Source organism: Pongo abelii, chromosome Y (assembly GCF_028885655.2).
Source record: "Pongo abelii isolate AG06213 chromosome Y, NHGRI_mPonAbe1-v2.0_pri, whole genome shotgun sequence".
In the NCBI taxonomy this organism is placed as follows: domain Eukaryota; kingdom Metazoa; phylum Chordata; class Mammalia; order Primates; family Hominidae; genus Pongo; species Pongo abelii.
Window position 1 is genome coordinate 5,915,799 of NC_072009.2, and position 12,976 is coordinate 5,928,774.

The following is a 12,976-nucleotide window of genomic DNA, read 5'->3' on the forward strand; positions in this document are numbered from 1 at the left end:
CTCTCAGCTTCTTTTTTATTATTTATTTATTTACTTATTTATTTATTTATTTTTATTATGCTTTAAGTTATAAAGTACATGTGCACAATGTGCAGGTTTGTTACATATGTATACATGTGCCATGTTGGTGTGCTGCACCCATTAACTCGTCATTCACATTAGGTATATCTCCTAATGCTATCCCTCCCCACTCCCCCCACCCCACAACAGGCCCCAGTGTGTGATGTTCCCTTTCTTGTGTCCAAGTGTTCTCATTGTTCAGTTCCCACATATGAGTGAGAACATGTGGTGTTTGGTTTTCTGTCCTTGCGATAGTTTGCTGAGAATGATGGTTTCCAGCTTCATCCATGTCCCTGAAAAGGACATGAACTCATCATTTTTTATGGCCGCATAGTGTTCCATGGTGTATATTCACAATAGCAAAGACTTGGAACCAACCCAGATGTCCATCAATGATAGACTGGATTAAGAAAATGTGGCACATAAACTCAGCTTCTTAAAACTACTCCACATGTGTCCATGTCATTTTTTCTAATTCGACTTGAGACAGAGAACCTCGTATTCCTCTACTCACGGGAGCCTCATCAGAAGCTCTAGCTTTATCTCAGTCCTCATCTTGTTAAATCAGTTATGCTGACCTTGCTCTGCTGACAGCAGCCTGATAAAAGCCTTTAAAGTTGCTCACCTCAAGTCATTTAGCAATACAGGTAGCAAAGCGCTAGAGGTAGTTAAAATAAATGGCTTAACATTCCCAGCATTTAGGTGGCTCCATTCAGATGGCTGAAGGCTGGTGGAACTTTCTGCTGTGGAAAATTTGGGGAGAGAACTTTAAGTTCAAAAAGAATTTAAGAAAAGCATAAGGTGGATCTATGAGGGCTCTGGAGGAGAGGTTGAGATGTTCAGGGTGTTCCTTCAATTCATGAACCTGACTGACTTCACAGCAAGTTCATCAATTGCCAGATACTGAGACAACTGAGTCAAATGAATACATCATCATCCCTGTTCTTCAGGGGACTGCAGGCAGGGGTCCTGTAACTTATATAGGGGGAAATGGACATGATCTGTTCTTCTACATCATCATCATTCATCTGCTAGAGATGACTCGATTTCCTTGGGAGCCAGGAAAAGGAAGTTGGCCAGTTAGATGTGCTTCACAGCAGAGCACGTGAATCCCAGATGAGCCATGGGTAAGGTTGGGGAGTCAGTGAGGTGGAGGAGGAAGGGCTGAGGGTATTTCAGGACAAAAGGACTTGGTGAGAGGTGGAGCATAGGTAGACAGGCCTGCCAAGGGCAGATGGCAGCGAGCCAGCGTGCCAGGCTAAGAAATTCAGATTTTATCTTGTACCCATCATAGAGCCTGGCGAGCACATGATTTCTAGAAGGTGCTTCTGATGATGTGGACCGTTGGGGCTTAGACACTGGAGACTGAACACTGTTGCTATTGTCTAGGTGAACGATAGAAAAACTGCATGAGTTTCCTACAAACTGGGGGATCTAAAACAACAGGAGATTACTTTATCTCAGCTTCACATGGCCTTCTTTTCTCTCCTTTTGTCTCCTGTAAGTAAGGACCCCTGCCATTGGATGTTGGGCCCATCAGGATGATACAGACTGCCCATCTCCAGATCCTTCACTTAATCACATCTGCATGGTCTTTTTTTCAAATATGGTACAATTCTCAGTTCCTGTGGATTAGGACATGGACATATACTTTTGGGAGCCACCCTTCAACTGACTACAAGGACCTGTGGGGATGGAATGAAAGGAATAGAAGAGGTTGATTCAGAAGCTGTTCAGCTGACAGCTAGGCATAGAGGGATGGGAGGGAGAAGGCAGGTGAATAGCAGCGACTTGTCTAGAAGTTGAGATTAGAGGAAGCCGTGAGGCCTGAGAATAGGGATGAGTTCCATTTTAGGCATTTGAGCATGTTGAGTTTCAGGAAACTGAAAGACTGGACACCTCTTAGGTTGACAGCATTAATGGAAACAACCATGATTTCCCATTTAAACCAAACAAAACTGTTGGTGCTGTCAACCCATGAAGAAAACTGACATAGGTGGCCATCAATGTACACTGATCTTTGAACAGTGACAGTGTAGCAGGATTGACAAGGAATCAGAGAGGCAAATGGGGTTCAGGAGGTTATTTATTATTTAGGTACACTGGCACAGTCTGATTAACATCCAATGGACTGAGCCCTGAACAAAGAGTTAAGTTATCTTTAAGCATTTTGTGGGGCTGAGGGAGATCTGTGCAGGGGGAAGCACTACAGAAGCGAGAAACAAAGATGGTTATTCAATTAATTGAGACATGCATTACATCATTTCTTACTTTTCAAGGAAAAACATGTTTTATGATTTGAGCTTATCTGTTTAGTGACCTTACAGCTGCTCAGCTAGAGCAACAAGTTCTTCACAATGCCTGGAAAAGGAGGAGAGATAAGGCTCACTAGCCACAGAAAAAACAGACAGTTAATTTTTAAAGGACTCCAGCTCTTTCTTTTTCTCAAGGGGAATTGGATTTTCTTACATACAAATGAGTTTCTGCTTACATATTCTTTAATTTCTTTTAATTCCTGTTCCATTCCCCCCTTTGGTGCTTTTTATAACAAAGGTGGTAATTGAAAGCACCACTGTTTGCCACCTCTTCGCGGAGCTGAGCTTCTTATTCTACAGGCAATGGCTGACATTTGGTTGATGCCATCAGCTGCTTGGTAGTGTGTCGGGTTACTGTTGCCTCTATAGTGGACTGATTACTCCTAATAAGCAGGGGTAAAAGGCAAGGGAGGATGAGGCAGTTGGCAAGAATAAACAAAAACCCACCAATGAGGGTTTTGAATCCTCCCATGGTTGAGAACCATTCTCCAAACAAGGAGTCTGGGGACCATCCGGATCAAGTCTGAACAGGGACATGGGCCAGCTTGTGCATTCTAGCTGTGATTTTCATGACAGCTCAGCCATTATTACTGATTTCTAGGCAACAGTTGGTTAAATTAAATTTCCAACATACTCCTTTCTCTAGGGCTAAGAGGTAATAATCTAAAGCTAATCGATTTTGATGTATAGCATTTCTCATTTGTCTTGCTTGTACTGCTGACAAATTTAGTGCCCTTGATGTTTTATTGGTTATAATTTCAAGGACTGCTTGCAACCTTATGATGCAGTTGAGCATATAGATTGGGCTGCAGTAACCCCATGACCCATCTTGTGCCCAGATAGCTGGCCCATAGTATTTAATGGTTTTTTCAGGAGTCATTTATTATCTTTCCAGTCTTCTATGTCCACATTTTTTTGATATTTGTGTCTGTTTTTGTGATTATGTTTCCTCTATTTTTTTCATCATAAACTGGATACCCTAAGAGTTCCCCTTGCTTTAGAGGAATTAGAAAGAAGGATGGCTTGATTGTTCCTAACACACGTGCCCCTGTCTATTTAGCCAGCAGTTGCCAATATGCCCACGCTCCACAGATCCAGTATAGGCCAGAGGGTGACTTTTAACCATTTGGAGCCTCTAGCTGATTCCAAGAGTGGCTTAGAGTAGAGAACCGAGAGAAAGCGTTTGGATCTGGTAAATAGGAGTTGTTCTGGGCATTTTTTCATACAGTTTTATTTTTAGTGTCATCATAATACTGTTGCCTTAGGCAGGTTGTTTTTTCCCACTGCCTCTGTGAAAGCCTTTCCCCAGTGGGCAATACAGTATTTTCTAATTATGGAGGTTTTTAACAACCAAACACTAGCTGAGGCTGTTAGTTCACTGGCAGGGTTAGGCAAAGTGAAGTTATCTTGTGGCATTAATTCTTTTGCCTCCCATGGCCACTGGTCCCCCATATGAGTTCGTCCGCATGCATAGCATGAAGAAACTCTTAAGCTGTCAGTTTTGTTTTCAGTTAGTTGACCAAATAAGTTTTCGGTTGATGGGGGAAGCTCAGGCACTGACTGATCAAAATGCTTATGAAATGACTTATCAACCTGGAATTGCAGGTTTGTATGCATTTGAGTCCTTCTAGTCTTTTTGACAATCAGTAATGGAACTCCAAGGTCTGCTCCTTGTCTGTCAACTCATAATAGTGCTGTCTGTCCTGTAGACCAAAAAGGTAGCTCTGGCTTTAAGACAGTAAAATTTAAAGGACTGCATGTCCTTGTCTTACAATTTGGTTTGGTTGACATACTGCTTAGCAGAGCAGTCCTTCCTGAATATAAGTGTTGGAGCTGTGTTGGCACAGACCACTGAATGTTACAGTCTAGGCATCCTATTTGTGGTTCTTAGTACAGATGTTTAGGGCTGCTGTTGCTAAGCCTCTCTTGTGTTAAACCATTGCAGACTGCTTCTGGCTTTTTAGGATTATGAACATATTTGGCATGGCAGGCATCAAAGTGCAAGGAAGTAGATCTTTTATAGGATGGAGGGCCTTCTTTGTTTCGAGCTATATGCTCTTTCTTTTTATCACTCTGATTTAATATGTACCCCAATCCAGAATTCATAGGGTAAGTGCTTCGGGTTATAACATGCATATAGCTGATTATTTCCTGGGTCACAGACTGAATAGGTGGTTTGGTTGTATGTGCAGGTTCCTAACCTGGTTCCTATACATTCATAGTAGGTATGGTACAGTACAGTTTTAACTGTGATATTCCTTACCCAGGTAGTATGTACACAGTATGGGCATCCTTCTAGAGATTTCTCCTTTTTTAGTATAGGCAGAAATGGTAAGAACATTAGTATATGTAATAGAAACATGGTTACACTACACATGGGCATAACAGACCTTCCTCTGGGCATAGACATTTGCAGCATTTGCAGTAATAACATAACAACAGAACAATCAGTATTGACAGAATTATAATTAGGCTTAGAAATTGTATTTATATTTACTTATCCGGAGATGGTCCTTTTAGCTTCAGCTGTGTGTAGACCAGTTAGCTTCCGGGATGTGACTAGAGCAGAGCTTGCAGGATCCTCAAGCTTCAGCCATGCGTAGACTGACCAGCCTCTGGTGTGGTTAGAGCAGGGCAGTTGTCCTTCTTACTGGTGGTTGGGTTTTGCTGTAGGACTATTGGGGTGGGGTGTTCTGGGTCTTGTTGGCTAATCCACTGGTCATCATCAGGAGTCAGTGCTGCCACTGGTTTCAGCCAGCTATGGTGCATCCAAGGTGTGACACCTGCAACTTTAAGAGCAGTGGGAGTAGATATCACAATATGGGGCCTCTCCTATATGCTATATGGGTCCTAGGGTGGTTGGATTCCATTTTTTAACCTAAACCAAATCCCTAGATTTGAAAGGGTGTTCTGGGTCTGTTAGACTTATAGGCATTCTTTTTTTTTTTTTTTTTTGAGATGGAGTCTTACTCTGTTGCCCAGGCTGGAGTGCAGTGGTGCGATTTCTGTTCACTGCCAGCTCTGCCTCCCGGGTTCACGCCGTTTTCTTGTCTCAGCCTTCTGAGTAGCTGGGATTAAAGGTGCTCGCCACCATGCCCATCTCATTTTTTGTATTTTTAGAGATGAGGTTTCACCATATTAGCCAGGATGGTCTCGATCTCCTCACCTCCTGATCAACCTGCCTTGGCCTCCCAAAGTGCTGGGATTACAGGTGTGAGCCACTGCGCCCAACCTCAGGCATTCTTTTTCATACTTAGCCATGCATCTTTTCCGTGGCCATATTTAAAGCCTGCATGCGCCTTTTTAAAGTTAGTTCTCCTAGTTTACAGAGATTACCTTTAATCTGATTTATGATGGCAGGTGGCTGGCTGAACAAAATCTCATAGGACAAATACCTAGTTTGTTTGATGGGGGTGCACCTGACTTGGAGGAGGATCATGGGCAAGACCTGATCCTACTTTTGATGAGTCCTTTGACAGAATTTCTTCAGCAGCTGTTTGAGTGTCTGGTTCATGCACTCCACTTTACCTGAGCTCTGTGGCCTGTAGGCTGTATGTTATTCCCACTTTATTTTTAATAGTTGAGTTCTGAACTATTTTAGCCACAAATGTTGGTCCATTTTCTGATCTTACAGTTAGAGGCAGTCCAAATCTGGGAATAATGTCTCTTAACAACACCTTGGTCACCTCTAGTACCTTCACTGTCCAGGTGAGGAAAGCCTCGACTTTTCCTGAAAAGGTACAAATGAACACCAACATGTACTGATAGCCCCCCTTTCAGGGCAATTCGGTGAAGTCCATCAGCAGTTTTTCACAGGGCATGGCTTCTGTTTCCTGAACTCCTGGGGGCCAAGTAGGTCCTTGTTTTGGATTATTCCAGGCACAGGGTAGACATTGTTTGCAGACAGCATGGGTGATGGCAGAGAGCTGTGGCACATAGAAATGTCAATCTATCAAAGTCTCTAGGGCCATCCTTCTAATGTGTGTTCCTTTGTGGAACTGTTTTACAAATCTGGGGCTATTGCCTCTGGGGCAGCTAGCCTCCCGTTAGAGAACAGCCACCATTCACTTTTAATGTATTTCCCTGTTTCCTGACCAAACCAAGCCTTTTCATATAGAGTGTAGCTTGGGATCTCTGGGAGGGGAATCTCTGGGAGGAGAGGCATAGCTAAGGCTTTCTCTCTAGAACATGGAGTTGTCATTGCAGCCTGCTTTCCCTCTGTCTGCCTTTCTATTTTCTTTGGCCTTTAGTGTTCCTGCTTTTTGGTGCCCCTTTCAGTGCATCACTGCCACCTCTTTTGGGTCCCATACAGCATTTAAGAGCTGTATAATTTCTTCCTTGTACTTTATTTCTTTGTTCCAGCCACTAAAAATCTTTTATAACACTGACTGGTGCTTTTATCTGCATGTTGGAGCACCTTTGAGATTTTTATATTGGTTGCCTTCTTCTTTTACCATCATTTATCCTTTACAGAAGTGCTTCTTGGCACCTTGTAGGTGTTGAAGCTGGACTTCATCATCTGGGTCCTAGTGGGGGTCCTCTTGTCCTCTTAAGAGACATAAGCATAACACGGGCATGGTCAGACCTGAGATGGCCTGACTTTTTGAGCCTTTCACTTTAACTTACCAGAGCTCTGATTTCTTCTTCTCAGGTGAGACTGGGAGCATGTATCTGTTTGAACTTAGCTCTTTAGGAGCAGTTAGCCTTGGTAAAGGGGGTTAGATTGGAGTGTAGGGAGGAGGGGTCTCTGTTTCCTCCTGTGGTTCTTGCAAAACTGGTTTTCTCTTTCTTAAGACTTTTCTTTTGTCTCCATAGCTTCCAGGGCAGCTGATTTTTACTTCCACTTTTGGCTCTGCTGTGCTACAAGCCTCTGTGACTTTCCCTTTAACTCTGTAATTGCCAATGCAGCTGATTTCTCTCAGCATGAGCTGTGAGCATTCTACAATAAGCTGCTAGGCAGGGCTGCATTCATTTAGCCATAAGTCAATATGAAGACTAGGTCTGAATGCCCTGGCTATCCTCTGACCCTAGTCACCACCTTAAAACACATGACCAATTTCTCTATAGTGCCTTCAGCCAGCCATCTGACACTGAAACAGGGCTATTCTAATTCACAGTGTGTCCTTAACTTTGGAACATCCAGTCTTATCCTATAATTATCTCTAAATGCTTTTTCAAAATTCTTTATCATGCACTCCAAAGGGGTTGGTTTTGACACTTTCTCTCCCATTTTCTCTCTTGCATCGCACTTTCACTCTCTGGTCCATCAGACCGGGTCCTGTTATGGGAGTTTTGGACGCTGCTTAGCCAGGAACATGCGTTCCCATTACAGCCTGCTGTGGCTGCAGAGCTGGTCCTATCAGCTGTATGCAATGTCCTAGATCTGATTTCCTCACACTCGCCTCAGAGCACACAGCCTGCGCTAAGGGACCTGTGCCTCCCCACATCATTCCCCACATTGCCCTCTCTTGAGACCATCTCTTTCACACACTTTCACACACCTCCCCTGCCCCAGGACTCCTCATTGGGTGAAACAAGTCTCTCTTGTGTCCTGGTTGAGTGTAGTTAGACTCCCACATTCACACAAATACACACACCACTCCTACCCCAGGACTCCTCATCAGACTAAATGAGCCTCTTTTGTGTCCTGGGTAGGTTCACATACACCCACACACTCCCAGTTGGAGTGGCAAGCCACTCTTGCCACCCTGACAGCAAGCTCTGCCTTGCTGCACTTGCCACTCTATTGGCCCATTTTCTTCTTTTTTTCAGTTCCAGTGAACCACTTTCATTTTGTTAGTGGGGATTCGAGGTTCATCCAAATTGACAGGCTATTCCTGCTGTCCCCAGATGCTCTAGCTTTGATTAATGGTCAGTCCCCAATAGGTGATCAGGTTCCCCTTTGTCCCTATGGGATGGGCTTTCCTCCCTTGGGCTCTTACTCCTTACCATGGTTTATGAAGTGCTGGTATCATCCTGCAGCTCCATCCCTGTTTCCATTGCACTACTGGCCAGAGCCCTGGGATGCGGGGAGAGCTGGTTTCCATCTGGGTGAACCTCCCTTGTGGCATGCCTTGGTTGCTGAGTCTCCCCTGTCCCCGGGGCTCTAGTCCCTCAGGCAAAGGAGACAGTAAATCTGTCGTCTCCAATCCTGGACAAGCTCCTAGAAATGTAATGGGATTGATAAGGAATCAGAGAGACTGATGGGGTTCAGGAGGAGGGTATGTATTATTTAGGTGCACTGGCCCAGTCAGATTAACATCCAAAGGACTGAGCCCTGAATAAAGAGTTAAGTTACCTTTTAAGCATTTTGTGGGGCTGGGGGAGATCTGTGCAGGGAGAAGCATATTACAGATGCAAGAAACAAAGGCAGTTATTCAATGAATTGAGAGATGCATTACATGATTTCTTACTTTTCAAGGAAAAACAAGTTTTATGACTTGAGTTTATCTGTCTAGTGACCTTGCAGCTGCTCCGCTAGAGAAACAGGATCTTCACCATGCCTGGGAAAGTAGGAGTGATAAGGCTCACTAGCCACAGAAAAACAGGCAGTTAATTTTTAAAGGACTCCAGCTCTTTTCTTTCTCAGGGGGGAATTGGGTTTTCTTACATAAAACTGAGTTTTTGCTTACATATTCTTCAATTTCTGTTCCATTAGTGCCTAGATGCTAGTTTATTTTTTACTTTCATTATTATTATTTTTTGAGACAGAATCTCATTCTGTGGCCCAGGCTAGAGTACAATGGTGCAGTCTCGGCTCATTGCAACCTCCACCTTCCAAGCTCAAGTGATTGTCCTGCCTCAGCCTCCCAAGTAGCTGGGACTACAGGTGTGCACCACCACACCTGGCTAATTTGTGTATTTTTAATAAAGACGGAGTTTTGCCCAGGCTGGTCTCAAACTCCAGGGCTCAAGTGATCTATCTGCCTCGGCTTCCTAAAGTGCTGTGATTACAGGTGCGAGCCACTGTGCTTGGTCCCTAGAAGCCAATTTAAACTTATTATTTCTAAGTCCCCTTCCTCATTGAGAATACACATGCACACAGAGTTGGATAGTTGGTCTAGGAAGGGTGTAGAAATTTAAATTTAGCTGTATGCCCATCATGTTTTGTCCTTTTTTTTTTTTTTTTTAAACACGTGGAGTTAGAAAGAAATTCACTGGGTAGCCTGAAAGAGAATATGCAACTCTGATACAGAGGGAGTAGCTCTGGATCCCTAGTTAGTCTCCAGTCATCCTCCAAATCCCCCTCAACTCTACATCAAAACCTGAATCCCCCCCCAATCCTGAGCAACAGCCTGCCACTTCCAGCTTAATCTTTGTTGACATGTAAGGATGCACAATTCGCAACTTTGAAGTCCTTTTATTCCACTTCCTTCTCCTTTGCTTGTCCCAGCTGGGTTACAAATGTCAGGGAGAAGTAGAGGGCCCAGTCCCACCTCCTGGGGTTGGGGTGATTTAGCCATGGGATGCACCATGATTTTCAAGTACAGTTGATTTTCCAGAGAAGAAAGTAAAAAGAAAGTGCTTTGGAGTAAACTTTGAACTCCATTCACTATGCCGGGGATAAACATGGAAAATAACCATTTGTGAGGTGGTGCTCCATGTCACATATTTTACACCCAATCATCCCCCTTTCCCAGTCATTTTTTTTCAGAGCGGGACGGTGCTCCGCATGCTGTGTACTGCCTGAGTATGACACGTCTGGTAATAAGAATAGTTAAGAGGCTGCTTCCTTTGCCTTCACTGAAGTTCTCTTGTCCAGATGTGAGATCTTTAAAAGGTCAGTGTTTTTGAATAAGGAATAAAATTGTATTCTAAGATAAAAGTTCATGGAGTTATACAATAAAATAATAAATTAGTAAATGGCACTTCCTTAGGTCATGGTCACTGGTCACTGTTTTTGCATCCCATTCTTCTTGCCTTCAGGGAATATCCCCTCAGGTATGAGAATGCTTGCAACTCAGAGCCTGAGAAGAGCTGTGCATCACTTTCTTGGGGCTGGCAGCAAAATGCTAACCAATGTTGGGTCCTGCAACATGTCCTCCATGGATGCTAGGCTCTAGGCCTGTTCTGTTGACTGCTGGAGTCTCAACGTTCACAACACCAGCCCAACATGGCATGTGTACTGACAGAGAGACTTCAGGCAATTTTTATCTCCTTGAATGAATGTATACATGTTACGTGACAGAGCAGGGACTAGATAGAGCCAACATACTAGATCCTCTTCTTTCAATGCCTCATTTTCTACATGCTGCAGCCAGAATGAGAATATAAAATGGAAAGGAAGAAGGCATATCATTTTGTATGTGCCCTATGATCTTTAAATATTATTAAATGTTGTTAATGAAATGCTGCGATATAACTAATTATATGCTGGCATCACTTTCCTGTATACTTGCATTCTCTAATTATGTTCAAAGCAATGGTTGCCCAAAGGCTAAGGGTATGCTCTGACCTTTCTTCACCCATGAGGACTATGTTTTAACTTGTAATTTCACCTGCAGGAGCTCACAGTCCAGCGGCATTTAAGTGCAACTATACTTTACTCATAGTAACTAATAGAAAAGAGAGATTATGGGGGTTTGGGCTGGGGATTTATAATCTCATATTTAAAAATATGAAATCTTGCTTATTTATGGGTTGAGCATTTTGGGCCCCGATTGTTTCATCAAATATCAGGCTACCTGATTTTTATTCACAAATTCATGCATTAGTATCCACATTAGAATGTGAACAAAAGACCTAAGATAAATTTGTTGTGTAGTACTTTGATAGTTAGAGCACATTTCCCCAGATAGAAATATTAAAACTAGAGGTTAGATACCCACTCCCATATTCACATTACCCTTACAAACCTGAGGAGCTGTCTCGGTTCTGAGTGTCCCTGACCATCTCTTATTTCTTATGGGAAAGTGTTTGGGTACCAGCTTGGAATGCCAGGAGTGTAATTCTCTAGGGCAGAGACTCTGCTGCCAGTGCCATTGAGTCCCACTTTCTGATGAGCCTTTTTCATGCTCCAATTTCTGATGAGCTTTCACATGCAGACATGGTGTACTGTGGGTGCTTAATATTGCTGTAGGATTTCTTGTATCCTGAGTTCACAACTACACTTTAATTCTAAATGTTTATAAACTATTAAAGTTAGATTCAAAAACTTTTTTGTTCCCTAAGCTTTTTCTGCTTATTTCACTGATAAATCTAGTAAATGTTGGCTTGGCATGGTGGTTCATGCCTGTAATTGCAGCACTTTTGGAGGCTGAGGCAGGTGGATTACCTGAGCCCAAGGGTTCAAGACAGCCTGGGCAACATGATGAAACCCATCTCTACTAAAAATACAAAAATTGGCTGCATCTAGTAGTACACATCTGTAATCCATGCTACTTGGGAGGCTGAGGCATGAGGATCACTTGAACCCAGGAGGCAGAAATTGCAGTAACCCAAAATCATGCCACTGCACTCCAGCCTGGGTGACAGAGTGAGTCTTTTCTGCAAAAACAAAAAATCTAGTAAATGTTAACAGTCACTGTTCATAGGTCATAATAATGTTTCAATCCCTTTACAAATGTATCATAAACTTCACCTTTATACTGTTAAATCACACTTATAAAATTAATATATTTTATTTCTTTGTTGAGTACTTCAGTTGTCTGAATTAATGAATGAAACCCTTTTAAATAGTCAGTCATCTTAAGCACAATAAGTGAAGTTCATAAAAATGATGAACCTAAACTTCTTAATATTTCAACATCATTCTTATGGCTTAAATTGCAAGTGTTAATAATTCAGGTATGTATTTAAATGATTATTTATAGAGTCATTGTTCTCACAGGCCAAATTCAATTAAAGAGTACAAGTAATAAAATAATAAGTAACGTGGAAAGTATATTCAGTGGTCTTGCCTCTCTTAAACATGTCTCTAAATGATTTGGTTGTTAGGAGACATTAAGGAAAACACTTCCCCTCCCAGGTACTTTATATTCCCATGCAGGTGATTGGATTTTTCATTTTTTTACATAAATCCAATAATCTTTGAACTTGACAAGAATCCTCCATTCTTTCACTATACTTCTTTCATTATACTTCTCAGGTCAGGTACAGTCCCAGGTACAGCTGTTAAGAATATCTGATTGAATTCTGGATATCTTTCATGTAGTTTGTCCGACTGACTGAAAGTGACAACTCATAAGGCCATATTACTGACATAGTTAGAACACTAAGCTAGCCTTAATTATGTGTGTGCCGAGCCCCTAGCTGTTCAAAGAAAAGGCGGTCTCTTACCAGCTGTCCTTCCCTGGTAATTGGAGTTGTAGAATAAAAGTCAGTTGCTCTTTGAGAATGTGAATGAGCATTTCTGACTCCTCATCCTTCGGAGTCCCCATGTGTGGGAAGGCTTGGTAACTTGAGCTGTGCCTGTGGTTACCAAGCTATGCCGCCTTTTGTCTATATAACTCCCACTTTGCTACTTTGAGTACCAGACGTACACTCTGCATAGCAGGAACCATACCCTATGCTTTTTGGCTCTTTTGAGAAATCCTAGGTAGAATTAGATAAATAAAATCTGAGATACTTGAATGAATTTATACATATGCAGATATGATATG

The 12,976-nt window shown here is 42.5% G+C and overlaps 1 long non-coding RNA gene across 1 annotated transcript; it reads right to left on the reverse strand.

Moving 5' to 3' along the window:
• Positions 1–2,129: 2,129 nt before the first annotated feature.
• LOC134760939 (uncharacterized) lies at positions 2,130–12,758 on the reverse strand. The gene is made up of 3 exons (XR_010139067.1): positions 12,654–12,758; positions 8,325–8,538; positions 2,130–5,164 (listed from the first exon to the last, which is right to left on the reverse strand). It is a non-coding gene; the product is annotated as an uncharacterized LOC134760939 (long non-coding RNA).
• Positions 12,759–12,976: the final 218 nt, after the last annotated feature.